The sequence below is a fragment of the Saccopteryx bilineata genome, chromosome 1 (genome assembly GCF_036850765.1).
Source record: "Saccopteryx bilineata isolate mSacBil1 chromosome 1, mSacBil1_pri_phased_curated, whole genome shotgun sequence".
NCBI lineage: Eukaryota > Metazoa > Chordata > Mammalia > Chiroptera > Emballonuridae > Saccopteryx > Saccopteryx bilineata.
The window spans coordinates 312,629,656-312,645,224 of record NC_089490.1 but is presented as its reverse complement, the minus strand read 5'-3'; the positions used below and the strand labels follow the sequence as shown (position 1 = coordinate 312,645,224).

Sequence of the window (15,569 nt, the reverse complement as noted above, 5' to 3'; positions counted from 1 at the left end):
TATAGTTGAATCTATCTTTTAATTTATACTTTGGTTGCTCCTCTACCGTCCACCATGAAAGTTGGAATGCCCACTAGTGGGCGGTAGGGACCAGGTTCTAACCAAACAGCGACTACCACTGTTCTAACCAAACGAGCACTATTATGAATTGGTTATAATAGTGACATCTTGTCTTATTTATAAATAGGCATTAATAGGCATTATTAATAGGCATTAATAAAAACTTTAAGTACGCTAGTATTCAAATATCCCTGCAATATAGGAATATGTCATTCATTCTCCCTTGACAGATTACCAAGGTGAGGCTAAGAGAGACTAAATAACATTCAAAATCATATAGCTATTAAGAAACAGCAAGGAAACTGACCAGGCAGTGGCACAGTAGATAGAGCAAAGATAGGCCTGGGATGCTTGGGACCCAGGTTGGAAATCCTGAGGTCACCAATTTTTACAGGCTTATCCACCCAGCTTGAGCATGGGGTTGTCGGCTGAGCATGAGATCCTAGACATGACCCCACGGTCACTGGGTTGAGCCCAAAGGTTGCTGGGCTCGGTCCCAAGGTCGCTGGTTTGAGCAAGGGGTTACTGGCTCAGCTGGAGCCCCCAGACAACGCACATATGAGAAAGCAATCAAAGAATAACTAAGGTGCTGCAACTAAGAGTTGATGCTTCTCATCTCTCTCCTTTCCTGTCTGTCTCTGTCTGTCTCTCTCTCTCTTCACCCCCTTGGGGAAAAAAAGAAAAAGAAACAGCAAGGAATCAAACACAGGTGAATCTAACTATAAAACTAAAGAGTGCCTTTTATATAGCGTGTCTCTCACTTAAGAAACCATCTTTAAAGCACAGAATGGGTATACTTTAAATATTGTCCTTGAAGCATTATAGAGAATTTGAAGAAAACCTAAATTTCAACCAGAATAAACACACCCAATTGGGTTAGGATACTTATCTAAGAGAACATAGGTATCTAATAGGTATTTATCTTATCTAAAAATTTATTAGTATGAGAAGAATATGCATTTATATGTATAACTAAGTCTTCATATGAAATTATTATAAAAACATTATTAAAAATTAGTTCATAACTAAGCAGAGAATATATTCAATTCAAATCACACCTTATGCACACAAAAGATAGTATTTCTATTCTTTGAATCTATGTTTGTGGATACTGCCAAACTTCTGTCTTATTTATAGTGTTTGAATTTAATAGGGTACACAGTGCTGCCAATCAAGTCTGAATGATTCTTCAACACAACTGAAATAAAATACAATATCCACCTATCCAAAAACAGTAACTATAATTCCTTCAAACTATACCCTCTAATTATTTGCATTTTCCCCATTATCGTCTCTTTGGAATTAGATCTAAAATATTTTAGATTTATCAGTCATGTACACATCTTCTATGACCTTTAACCCACCATCTTCCTGTATTTGGCAATAATCATTATTTTTAAACAAACATTTTTTAATGGACAGACTGTTAACAGATAGTGAAGAATATCTTAAGTTTGAGAAGGGGGAAAAGTGAAAAAAATGCTGGCAGAAAGCAAGTTAAGACGACTACCAGACAATGGCCTATCCCATTTAAACCATCACGTTCCCCATCACCCTGACGCAGCTGGCTCGAAACAACACTGAACTGGCCTTTTTAAGATTTAATTCCAAGTGCTAGCTAGTGACATCTTGCAAGCCTAAGGCGATGTTCTCCAAGAGGAAGTATATGCTCTAAATCAGTGGTCCCCAAGCTTTTTTGGGCCATGGACCGGTTTAATGTCAGAAAATATTTTCAGGGACCGGCCTTTAGGGTGGGACGGATAAATGTATCACGTGACCGAGACAAGCCTCAAGAGTGAGTCTTAGATGGATGTAACAGAGAGAATCTGGTCATTTTTTTACAATAAAACATCGTTCAGACTTAAATATAAATAAAACGGAACTAATGTAAGTTATTTATTCTTTCTCTGCGGACTGGTACCAAATGGCCCACGGACCAGTACTGGTCCGCGGCCCGGGGGTTGGGGACTACTGCTCTAAATTAGCATCCAACCTATGACGTTCTCTCTCCCACAGCCAGGATGAATTCATAGGTCTAGAAATCTAAGGGGGAAATAGGAGTGAAGCATGTCACTATTGACCCTTCTGACATACTAACAAAACTTTTGCTTCCCATCTCTGTGGCTTTAGGCCCTACTGGTCTACAGTTCTTAGCTCCAAATGGAGGAATACTTCTACATAGTGGCACAACAGTGAATCACTGAACTTGAGGTTGAGACTGCCACTTGACTGTTTTGGCTCCTCATTCCACCTTAATCACAAGGTAAAGAAGGGAGTTACTGTATTGGCTGGACTAACTGACTCTGACTGTCAAGGATAATTTGGGTTGCACAATAGAGATAAGAGGAAGTACATCTTGAATGCAGATCTTTATTAGTACTCTCATAACCTATGATTAAAGTCAATGATCAACTACTACTCAATTATGACAGAACTACTAATAAATGGCCCAGACTTTCAGCAGCTAAGATGCTCCTGAGGGCAAAGGGGACATGGAATGGGTAACAGAAGAAAGTAATCATAAATACTAGCTAAAACCACATAACCGGTTTCAAAACTTAATACTATAATAGTTATAACATCCCTTCAATATTTCATATGAATATGTATATATGAATATACATTTAATTATTAACCATTCTTTTTTTCTTCCCCTCTTGTCCCCTTACTGTCTAACACAAAATATACTAATAGGAGCTTTATATTCTACTCTGGGGAAAGGATTAGAATGCTTCTGGTTGTATACAAGACAGTTATATCATATTAGAAGCATGACTTCGTTATTTTCTGTAATTGGAAATTAAATATAGTTTAAGAATATGTGTGGTATGAAAGGAGAGAAGGTTAACATTCTCCTTGACAAGAATGGAAGAGGCTCTCAGGCCTAACAACACGCACACAGTTAAGGTATTGCCACCTACTTCATGGCATCTAACCACTGTTTTACCTAACCAGGCAGTGGCACAGTGGATAGAGCGTTGGCCCGGGATGCTGCAGACCCAGGTCTGAAATCCCTTGAATGCGGGCTCTCCAGCTTGAGCATGAGGTCACAGATATGACCCCATGGTCGCTGGCTTGAGCCCAAGGTCACTGGCTTGAGCAAGGGGTTACTTACTCTATTGCATTCCCCAGTCAAGGCACACATGAGAAAGTAATCAATGAACAACTAAAGTACCAAAACAAAGAACAGATGCTTTACGGAGACCAGCTTGGCAATGGGTGTGCACGAAAGGAAGGCACTGCGGGACTTAAAAAAAAAACACACAAGACAACAGAGAAAAGATGGGTACAGGGGACTCCGAGCCTCTAGGACTGAGAGCCCAGATCTTTGCAGCTTCATAGTATTTATTCATTTCTTTACTCATCCAAGCAAATGAGCAGAGCCTGGGTCAAATTAGCAGAGCCTGGATTCAGGTGCAGAGAAGAATGATTAATTAGAATCTTTCAGGTATGCAGGAAAAGGCCAGAGGGATCAGCTGCTTCCTTAAACAATCTTATCAGTGCATGCCGGGCACCGTTCTGCCCCCGCAGGACATGGCATTCCAAAGTCCGCACTGAAGACTTGTTTCAGGGCAGCATCTAATCTCCGGCCATTTTCCTACAATGCTTCTCATCTCTCTTCCTTCCTGTGTGTGTGTGTGTGTGTGTGTGTGTGTGTGTGTGTCTCTCACTAAAAACAAACAACAAAGCACAGATGTGTGTGTGTGTCTCTCTCACTAAAAACAAACAACAAAGCACAGATGTACCAAGGTAACAAGGCATGAGTCACTCTATCGACTTGATTAGTCTGACATACATTTTACTAGAATTCCTTTCTCTGTGTGCTATGGTTAACCCTTTGAGTAGTACAAACGTTCATGCACGTCCTCATGCCTCCTGACCATCCAGAGTACGATTCATTTATTTTAAAAATGTGTAAGGCAACATTAAAAAAAGGTAAATGTATGTTCTTCTTGTTTCCATAAATTGGTTATCAAACAAACATGATTTTAAGTCAATAAAACTGTATCTGGAACTAATTTCATTAAAAAAAAACAATGCACTCCCAGGGGTCAGCGAGCATGAAAAAAACTCAAAGGGTTAAAGTGGACAATAAAAGAGATTCTCGTAGGAGAGTTGGAGAATAAAAACAAAGCAGCAACCATTTTATAGCTTGCATACATTGGCAATTATCTGCAGTTCACCTCATGATATAAGGCAGTAGCTGTATCTGCAACTTCTCTTCCTTTCCTTCCATTCTCTTTCAGCTCTCTGACTCCTGGGCCAGATGTGTGCATTTAGCTCCTGGCCTGGTCTAAAGGATATCCATCCACACCACCAAGGTCAGAGGCAACAAGAATTGCTGTGTTTCTGCCCATCCTCAGCAGCTCCAGTTCATGCTTGTGGATTCCAATTTTTTCTTACCCTCTCTTCCTCCTTTTACATTCATTTTTCCTTCCAAAGTGCCTGCCCTCTGGACTTCAAGCTCCAACACCAGATACAAACACTACAGCTTTAAAACGACTGTTTGCCCAGCTCCCGGTTTCCCAAGGCCACACCCTGCAAGAAACCTGTGTCTGTGCATCGCTCAGTGCACTGTTTCTCTGATTGAAAGGTGCCTGATACAGATTTAACCTTCTAAAAATAGTAGTAACAAGCTGCTTTTGTTCAGGGACTCTGCTTATACATCTTTTTCAGAAGTATTCCAGGAATAATAATATCTTTAATATCATTAACCACTGTTCAAAATAGTATATAACAAACAGTATTTAAAATTCAGACATTTCAAATGTCAGTTGTATAATACAATGGCTGAAAATTATTGTAAGAATTTAAGTGAAACCATTCCTTCTCTGCTTCAGTCCACTATATCTAATGACCAAATCCAATAATACCATTTTAGTATAGTCTAGTCTGAATGCAGTCAGTCATCCTCATTGTGTTATTATAGAAAAACCCACTAAATGTGGCTAATGGTTCCACTATAAACTCATAAGCTAAACTGGCTCTTCAACACAATTAGAAAAACCTCCCATTTGCCACAGTGTCTAATTCGGAAGATCACAACTAAATCTTGGGCACTCCATCAACTCCCCTCTCACTCTCAGGAGATAGTCTCAAAAAGAAAATTAAAATCAGACAAGAATTTCCTCATCTTCCTACCACCAGACCTGCAGGCCATCCAGAAAACACAGGGCTTGTACTTCTTCCCTCCCTCCTGCTCTAACGGAAGGACACACGTGCTCCTATTTAAATAAATCCTGTCATCTATGCACTGAACTCTAAGGCTTCTAGGCCCTCTCATTATACCCTGGATAGGACTGACTCTACAATCTGCTCAGATATGCCACTCATAACTTCTCCCTCTTTCCTTTGTTATTGCCCCATCTTTCCCTTGCCAACAGCTCTTCCAAATCAGAATTTAAGTATTTAAGCATGCTAAAAAATATTCGGTCTTAAACATTCTTTTGGACTACATATCACAACCAAAGCTAAACCTCTTAAATATATTTTCAAGGAAAGAAAAGTCAGGATTTTACTAAATAGTGACTCATAATTGATATTATGTGGGGTTTCAAATTATGACTGATGCTTAGAACACAACTGTTATTGTGAACTGGTAGATCATTTTTGACAGCCAAATTTCCAAATAGCTAAGGGTTTACCATTTAAGTATAAAAACACTTCTTATTGTAGTCATTTTGAAAAGAAATGTTCCCAAACAGTGTTATAAACCTTTCTGCCTCTTAAAACATAATACTGTATATGGAACTTAATCTAATCTTTCATCGAGAATACAGGATAGTGATTAGGACAATTACTATAATGAAACATAATTCTAGAAAGGCCCTCTTGGAAGGCTAGCTATATGTCAACTGAGATGTCCATGATCTTCTAGTAATTTCTCTCCATTTTCCCCATCTTATTCTTTGCTCTCTGTATTAACTCAGCTGTCAGTTCCCATTGCTGTAAGCATTTCTTGTGGTGGTCTATTTCCTCATGTCTAATTTGCTGCTTTTATCATACTTCTGAGCTAAGACTGGATAACCAAGAGCATTAACATTACATATACTAAAAAAGTAGGGCTCCTAAGGCAGCTTCTCCAGATAATCAATAAATAGTTGTCATATTTAGAGTAAAAAATGAAAAGCTAGCCTACATTTGATTAGCATCAGGAGACACAAAATTCTATATTTTAAAACCATGACATGTAATGGGGGGGAGTCCATATACTTATCTTATTCTCTGGTCTACAATGACATCCTAGCTAAAAGCAAGTTTTTAGTTTTTTTTGTCTTTTTTTTTTTACAAGGACAGAGAGAGAGTCAGAGAGAGGGATAGACAGGGACAGACAGACAGGAACGGAGAGAGATGAGAAGCATCAATCATCAGTTTTTCGTTGTGAGACCTCAGTTGTTCATTGATTGCTTTCTCATACGTGCCTTGACCGCGGGCCTTCAGCAGACCGAGTAACCCCTTGCTCGAGCCAGCGACCTTGGGTCCAAGCTGGTGAGCCTTTGCTCAAACCAGATGAACCTGCGCTCAAGCTGACAACCTCGGGGTCTCGAACCTGGGTCCTCCGCATCCCAGTCCAACGCTCTATCCACTGCGCCACTGCCTGGTCAGGCTTGTCTTCTTTTTAATAATTTTTTATTTTTCAATTACAACTGACATACAATATATTAATTTCTGGTGTACAATTCAGTGATGTAATCATCCTGATATAGAAGCAATTATTTTGAAAACTGTTTCTGCTTCTACCAATCACCAGTTGTATATTATAATATTATGACACTAAAATATTCACTATAATTTGTTAGAGGAATAAAATAAGGAAACTGATTCTATACATATTTTAGATTACTTAATACTCAAGACTAACAAATTATTTTTCAAAGTGGAACTAAAGCCAACTGGCAAAGACAAAGCAGAGCAAACGAAGTGATTTTGGTCTTTATCTTACACATTTTTACTATGTGCAATGCCATATTACCTAGCTCTTTTACAAATAATTAAAACCCTCATAGTTCATAAATAACCAGCATCATTATCACCTAGTTATTAATAAACACTATTTTTCCAGTAGCAGCTTTATAAAATGACTAAAAATCTACCCCTGTTCCAGTTATGAATAATTCCCAAATAAGCGTACAACAAAGTCAATCTTTTGATGCACTGCCTCCTGGTGATTAAATAACCATTAAGTTTCAGTTGAGAGAAAAATCTCAAATGAAATACATTCTACCATAGCAACTCTCAGCTAAAACTCTATTTCTAAAAATTGCTCTCCTGTTAAATCATGTACCACTGCAATGATAGAAAATCAGCAACTAAATAAAATATGCCAAGTGGATTATAATTTTAGCTACTAACAAAATCTGTCAAAAAAAGAAAAAGAACAAGACAAGAAAAGCCAATGAAATTCCATTATAATAGTATTGAGCTAATGATTTTAATCATTTAAGTCCTAAAGTTGATTTCTTACTTACCATAAGAAGCATAAAAGATTTGACCTATCAATAAGCAAAACCAGAGGAGTTTTAATTTCACATTCTCTTAGTATCTATGTAAATAAAAGAAACTTTAATGTTAGCTTTCATAAAAAACTGGCAATGTTTTTCATTAGACTATTTCCACATCTAAAAAACCAGAGAACATTATAAATAATTCCTGTCATCCTTGCTTTGCTGTATAGATAATTTAACATTTCTGTAGAACCCCTTTAAGGTTTATTCACCATTTTTTTCATCAGTATTAACTAATTTTCAGTTTACTTTTCCAGTGTTTCCATCTATAGCTTTATTGTGTCCTGCAGATTATGCCAGAAGGTATAATAGGTATTACGGGCAGAACTCAAGAATCTTCTCCAGTATGGTATTGCCTTATGTGTAATTCTATATATGCATTTAATATGCAAATTAAGGTATGGATTACAGACAAATGTTTATTTTTTAGAAGGGTGCTATTAAAATTTTACTAGTTTTATTCTGGCAACTCCAAAGTTAACATATTCTCATCATGTTATCTGTTAAGCATTTGAATTTCCCAAAATATCATGATTATTTTTGAAATTTAAACACATGTATATTCAATTCTTGATTCTATGTACTCTTGATTCTGTGTACCATGTATCAAACCAAGCATTCCCGATAGTTGTCCCATCATCTGACTATCCTATCCCTATGACCATATCTCTTTTATCTGATAAAACCTGAATAATTCTTTCTCTGCAGTTCAGTGGTATGACTACTTCAAATTTTTTAGAAATGTGGAAAAGGTTGATAAGAAAAAGGTCAACAATGATAAGAGATGAAAGATTGTGTTTGTTTTCAAACTATTGTTGCAAAATCAAAATAATAGGTGTTACAGGGAAAAATAAAATAGCTGGGTTTTCTATGCAATTTAGTAGAGTAGTGAAAAAAGTATTTTTGCACGCAATTTCAAGCCTGAAGAATGTAATTCTGGACAAAAAATACTTACTAAATGCTCTTATATTAGGACTCTAATGGATAGCTAAGATACAATGGTGAGCAAAAGCAAAAATAATCTCCAAAATACAGAACTGGTATAGTAGTGGGAAAGACAGACATGAACTAATAACTAAAGGGTTGCTCAGTTAAAGAGTCAAGTTAGAAGCTGTGATGGCAATCTGAGTTCCTACTGGGAATGGTTAGTCGGAGAGGTGAAAAAGCCTTCCCTAAAAGAGGAATGACAAAGGGAGATACGTGTGAACAGGGAGAGTCAACTGGACAGGAGGTGGTGGAAAGCAGAAGCAGTGTGTACAGTTTGTGGCAGCGGAATGTACAGCATATCTGAGGAACTGCATGAATGTCAGCATAGCTGGAACAGAGGAAGCAAAGTAAAAACAGCCACATTCAAGCTGAGACTGGAGAGGTGGAGAGCAGACCATTTATGGTCTCATTAGACCACGTTAAAGAATCTAATCTTTAACCTAAGAGCAACCAAATGCCATTTGAAATGTCTTCACATAGAGGCTGAAGGATCAGATAGACATTTTGGAAAAAGTAGTTAGTCTGCCTTCAGTGACACAGACTTAAGAAAGAATTAGGAAAAGAAGAAGAAATGCCTGCAGCCCTGGCTGGCTGGCTCAGTGGTAGAGTATTGGCCCAGCATGTGGATGTTCTGGGTTCGATTCCGAGTCAGGGCACACAGGAGAAGTAACCATCTGCTTCTCTTCCCTTCCTCTCTCTCTCTCTCTCTCTCTCTCTCTCTCTCTCTCTCTCTCTTCCCTTCCTGCAGCCATGGCTCAATTGGAGCAAGTTGGCCTCTGGCACTGAGGATGGCTCCGTGGCCTTTGCTTCAGGTGCTAAATAATGACTCAGTTGCTGAGAGACAGAGCATCGGCCCCAGATGGGAAGATCATTGCCCCCTAGGGGCTTGATGGGTGGATTCTGGTTGGGCTGCATGTGGGGGGGAGGATTTGAAGGAGGAGGAAGAGGAAGAGAGAAGAAGAGGAGGAGGAGGAGGGAGGAGGAAGAAGAGGAAGAAGGAGAAGGAAAGAGGAGGAGAAGAAGGAAGAAGGAAGAAGAAGAAAAAGAGGAGGAGGAGGGGGAGGAGGAGGAGGAGGGGGAGGAGGAGGAAGAGGAAGAGGTAGAAGAAGAAATACCAGCAAACCAGTTAGAGGCTAATTTCATAGATGTAATTAGGAATGGAGGGAGGGAACAAGATTGGTGACAGATTTGATGTGGAAAATGAGAGAGAGGTGTTGCTGATAAATCCTAACTTTCTGACCTAAGCTAGATAGTAGTATCATCTACTGATAAAGGAAAAACTTTGAAAATTAACCAGGTTCAGGAAAGGGCTATGTGACCACAGAGGTACTGAGTATCTCTGATTATCAGTTTTTATTTATTAAATGGGGTTAGCAATACCAAAGCCACCAGATAATAATAAACATCAATGTATGTAAAGAGCCTGATATAAAGCAAGCCCTCAAAAACAGTAGTTATTATTGTCCCCTAGAGCAGTGTTCTCAACTGGGGGTGACTTTCTTACCAGCGGACCCGTGGAACTATCTGGAAATATTTCTGGCTGTCATAATGTGGAGTGGGTATGGATGCCACTGGCACCTGCTGGGTAGAGGCTGAGGATGCTGCTAACCATTCTGCAATAGAAAAATGGTCCTCCTACAGCAGGGCCAGCCAGCCCGAACATCAGTGATGCCACAGCTGAGAAACTGCTCCAGGGGGATTTGTCTTTTTTTTTTATAATTTTTTTAAAGACTTTATTTATTCCATTTTTTTTCCAGAGAGGGGAGAGAGAGAGAGGAGAGAGAGAGAGAGAGAAAGGGGGAGGAGCAAGAAGCATCAACTCCCATATGTGCCTTGACCAGGCAAGCCCAGGATTTCATACTGGTGACCGCAGTGTTCCAGGTCGATGCTTTATCCCACTGCACCACCACAGGTCAGACTCCAAGTGGATTCTGATCACATTATCGCAGCAAGGAAAGTTCCTTTGTATGTATTACCTATAACAACCATCCAGGTAAATTAGAAAGTCCAATCATTACTTATATTCTGTTTATTCTAGTAAAGAGCTTCTAAATACAGGCTTGGAAACTGAAGATTTTCATGAAGTAATGGTTAAATACCAAAATATTATACAAAAATATTAAATGTCTTCTAACCATGAAAACTAATTTGTATTCTATTTTGATGTTTGAGTAAAAACATCTGAATTATAACAAACTATAACCTTACAAAAAATAAGATACTAAGAAAAACTACCTGAAAACTAAAGGCTTTTTTTAGCATCATTATGTAGAAACAATGATTAGCAACAAATCTATTTAAGTAATATTGCAATTTTAGACAAAGACTACCAGCAACAGAATATAGATTGTAGTCTAATTTTTATAATTGTTTAATCAAAATTTTTATCAAAACAAACCGACCTTCCAACTCCAACCCGTCAAATTCATTGGAAAAAAAATAATTAGTCTGATGAAATAGAAATTTCACATAATTTTGAACTCTTTCTTTAAAAAGAGAAAAGAATAGTTAATCTATTAACTAGTATAAACAATTATCAACAACTTAAACTAAACAGATCAAAATCTGTAAGAGCTGCCTACAGCAGTGCTCCCCAACCTTTTTTGGGCCACCGACCGGTTTAATGTCACAAACTGGCCTTTAGGGTGGGATGGATAAATGCATCACGTGACTGAGACAAGCGTCAAGAGTGAGTCTTAGACGGATGTAACAGAGGGAATCATTTTTAAAAAATAAAACATCGTTCAGACTTAAATATAAATAAAATGGAAATAATGTAAGTTATTTATTCTTTCTCTGCGGACCAGTACCAAATGGCCCATGGACCAGTACCAGTCTGCGGCCCGGAGGTTGGGGACCACTGGTTTACAGTCCTTGTAAAATCTTGCCATGGTCAAGACCTAGGACAGGACCACAATAAGATATTCCACACCCATTAAAATGGCTGCTATAAAAAATAAAAATAACAAAACAGAAAATAAGTATTGTTGAGAATAGGGAAATTACAACCCTTGCGCATTGCTGGTGGAAATGTACAATGGTGCAGTCACTGTGGAAAATAGTTTGGCAATTCCTCAGAAAGTCAAACATTACTTCTTGGCCTTTTAGGCTAAGATCAAGTGTAGAAAGTCAAACAGAATTACAATACAATCCAGCAATTTCACATATAGATATAAACCCAGAAGAATTGAAAGCAGAGACTTAATAAAATACTTGTACACCAATGTTCACAATAGCCAAGAGATGGAAACAACCCAACTGTCCATCAACAAATGAATGGATTAAAAAAGTGTGATAAACACATACAATAGAATGTTATTCAGCCTTAACAAGGAATGAAATTCTGATACATGCTACATGAATGAATCTTGAAAACATGGTAAGTAAAATAAGCCAGACACAGAAGGACAAATGTTGTATGTTTCCATGTATATTAGGTACCTAGAATAGGCAAATTCACAGACAAAAATAGAACCAAGTTTACCAGTGGCTAAGAGAGATTAAGGGGTTAATTTGCAAGGGGAGTTATTAATGGGAACAGACCTTCTGTTTGAGATGATTTAAAGGTCTGAAAATGGATAGTGGTAATGGCTGCCCAATACTGTGAATGTACTTAATGTCACTGAATTGTACAGTTAAAAATGGTTACTACGTTAAGTGGTTGCTATTTCATAAAAAAGTAAATGAAATCTGAACTAAAGCATACTTAATACAATACTTTCCTGGTGTTCCCACCCCTAAATGATAGTCAGAAAAACAAAACTATTTCATTAAGCAACTTGGACTGGATCAAAGCCTACATCTTTTAGAAAATGAACAAACTAAATCAAAATTTATTTTATTCAGTTCCACATAAAAGTGAAATATCACTTCTCTCATTTTATTAAACCAAATTTGAAATTTTCTTTCAAGGATGTCACAGGAAAATACAGTACATGACTTGACACTCTCGAATTAACCTTTTCCGATACTAATTTCACCTCCATTAACGAAAGTCTCTAAGAATAAAGGGTGACATGAGGACTGAGCAACAGGATGCTGCAATGAGTTGGCAATTCTGACCTTCCTTACCTTTGTCTAATCATACTTTTAAGAAAGGTATGTCGCTTAATCTCTCAAGATTTGTTATTAATGTTACAGTGTACTGAAAATAAAGAATTCAGGTTCTAGTATGTATCATAGAAATATGTACTTTGTATTTTAAAGAGCACTTCCATCAGAAAATATATTGTCTTGAATGTCACAAATTCAGAAACATAAAACTATCAATAGACACATCAGAAAATAAAATCTAGTTTTCTTACAATTTAAGGTAAAACCCTAATTACTTTAACTCTTCTCTTCCTATTCTTTTCTTGTACTTTCCCTTTTCCCTCATCTCCAGTCCATTTCTACCACAATATTAGTACCAAAAGTATAAAATTACTGCCCATGGTGCTAACAAAATTAATGAGGAAAGATGTACATAGATCTCATGAAGATGTGCCTAAGTTTATGTTGCCAAGGAAACACTGACATCTTAGATTTTAAATGGAAGAGTTTATATTTAAAGGATGTTGGAGTCAATAGAATGTATTTTAAGAAAGAGCAAAGAACGCACCACTTATTCCCAAATACCAACAAATGATATATGGAAATAGTACAAAGACAATTAAATTTAGGCAACAATCAACTATCCATTAACCAGAGTCATTTGAAAGGCAGCACTGTTTAATGAAAGAAGCTGGACTGGGAATTAAAAGTTGAGGCTTCTGGTGTTGGCTTCTGCATCTCATTAGCTATGGGAACTTAGAAAAGTCACTTGGCCTGGCATAAGCCATTTAATTCTCTTTATAGTCTTAGTTTCATCACTAGTAAAATATAGAAGGTTAAGCAAGATTTTTAGAATTGAATATTCTTTAGTTTTATGATTTTGAAGGAAGGAAGAAACTTCCAAAAAGTTACTATATGCTTATTTTCTCTAAGAAATCATAATACATAGTCATCTATACTCTAAGATACATACCATATAATATAGATGCACATACCCTTTTTGTCAGAATATATTTTTATTTTTCCCTTTAATTATATTGTAAATATTTAATTATATTGTAAATATTTAGCATAAAAACAGATACAGAAAGGATAAAAAACCCACCAACCATAATTTCACTATCCAAATACAAAAGTATAATCAAGTTTACATTTGGCACGACAGCTTTCTTAACCTTATTATAAGAAAGAGATGCTTTAAAGAACTAATGGTAAATTACAACTGAAAAGAAAGTGAACATAATCTGAATTTCAGAATTACAAAAAATTGAACAGTAAAAAATAAATGTAATGCAACAGGGCAGAAGTGAACATGAACCGTAAGCAGTACTGAATTCACTGTACAACCCAAAATATTCCCTTCTTCTCAGTTCAGGTTAAGACACCCTGGTCTTGCTCTCAAGAGACATCCCACTTGTCTTTCACAGTAATTTTCACACCATAATTACTGGATTCATTTCTCATAATTACTAAAAGAATGCTTCTTTTTCCTCGCTAGCATACAAGCTCCCTGAAGGCGAGGACCATGCTTTCCCAATGTGCCAGTGCATCCCCAGTGGACCATCTCCTACACTGAGCACAATTAACATCTGCTGACTGAATAAACAAATAAATAGGAACTCGATATACATATCAACTATTCCTGAGGGCTACTTCTCCCAAGGCTTTTTAAGATCCCTTTTCAGAGTAACTACTAAATAAGAAAATTACTCAAATTCAAAGACATTTGCCATGAAAACATGAACCATATTTCCCCATTATAAGACGCACCCTTTTCCAAAATATTTGGGGTCTAAAAACTGGGTGCGTCTTTATACAGAGGTAGTGGCATTTCAAATGCCATAGATGGAACTGAGGATGAGGCAATATATGAAGACAGGATTCGTCATCAGACACAGATGAGGACAAGTGAAAGTTTTGACAGTAATGAGTTGTTGTATGAATTTTATAATGAATAAAACGAATTCAATAACTGTATGTAATACATTTTTTTCCCCAAATTTCAGGTCCCCAAATTAAAGTGTGTCTTATACATGGGGGAGTCTTATACATAGGGAAATACAGTATCTTTTAGATATCCTATACCCAAGATTGAGCAACCATGGCCCATTAGAATGATCTGTCCCATTTCTGAAAAAGGCACCTTTATAAAAATATGTCTTTTTTTCTGTATTGAATTTCAAGATCCTAGGTGATGTCCAGTATTTCCCCCAAAATAAAGAGAAGTAAATTATCCCCATGGGCTAAATTTAAGATTCTATACAATTCTTGCTGATGGGAAGAATGACTGTAACTATTTAAACCCATTTGTTTTACTCCCCCAGACACACACACTCAGATACCTTGTTACTTTTATTCTAGTTTTCAGAAAGTGAATTTTTTTCACCAGGTAATGTGTTCACATAGTTTTTTAAAAAGTCTGAAAAGGTACATTACAAAGTATGCTTCCTATGCTTCAGACACCCAGTTCAAACGTCTACCATCACAAAGTGAACACTGGCACCACAAAGCAGGGATGGGCAACTTTTCAGTAATGGACCAGAGAGTAAACATACCAGTTTTGTAGGCTATTAAAGTCTCTGTCACAACTATTCAACCTGGCCATTACAGAACATGAGCAACCACAGACAATATGGAAACAAATGTACACAGTTGTGTTCCAATAAAACTTTATTTACAAATACAGGCAGTGAGTTGAATTTTTCCAGTGGGGTCAAACCCTATTATACAGCTAAGTTTAAATACTTCTATTTTATTAAAAAATTTAAGTTACTGTTTGGAAGAATTGCAGTGGAAGGGAATGCAACAAAAAAAAATGCTATCTGAAAAAAAATCATCTTACTACCCAAAATTATGTATTAATATATATTTTCATATAAATGTAAAATTTTCATATAAACAGATATGATTATTCCAAGATATCTTCTCTATATTACACCAAACATATATATTACACCAATCATATTCCGGTGGCATAATTATGAA

General features: G+C 36.9%; 1 protein-coding gene and 1 non-coding gene across 2 annotated transcripts in view; one reads left to right on the top strand and one right to left on the bottom strand.

Moving 5' to 3' along the window:
- Positions 1 to 15,569, bottom strand: part of CWF19L2 (CWF19 like cell cycle control factor 2) — a 120,992-nt gene that overhangs the window by 25,686 nt on the left and 79,737 nt on the right. The window lies entirely within an intron of this gene.
- On the top strand, positions 2,882 to 3,007 carry LOC136321332 (U6atac minor spliceosomal RNA). The gene has a single exon (XR_010728595.1). It is a non-coding gene; the product is annotated as a U6atac minor spliceosomal RNA (small nuclear RNA).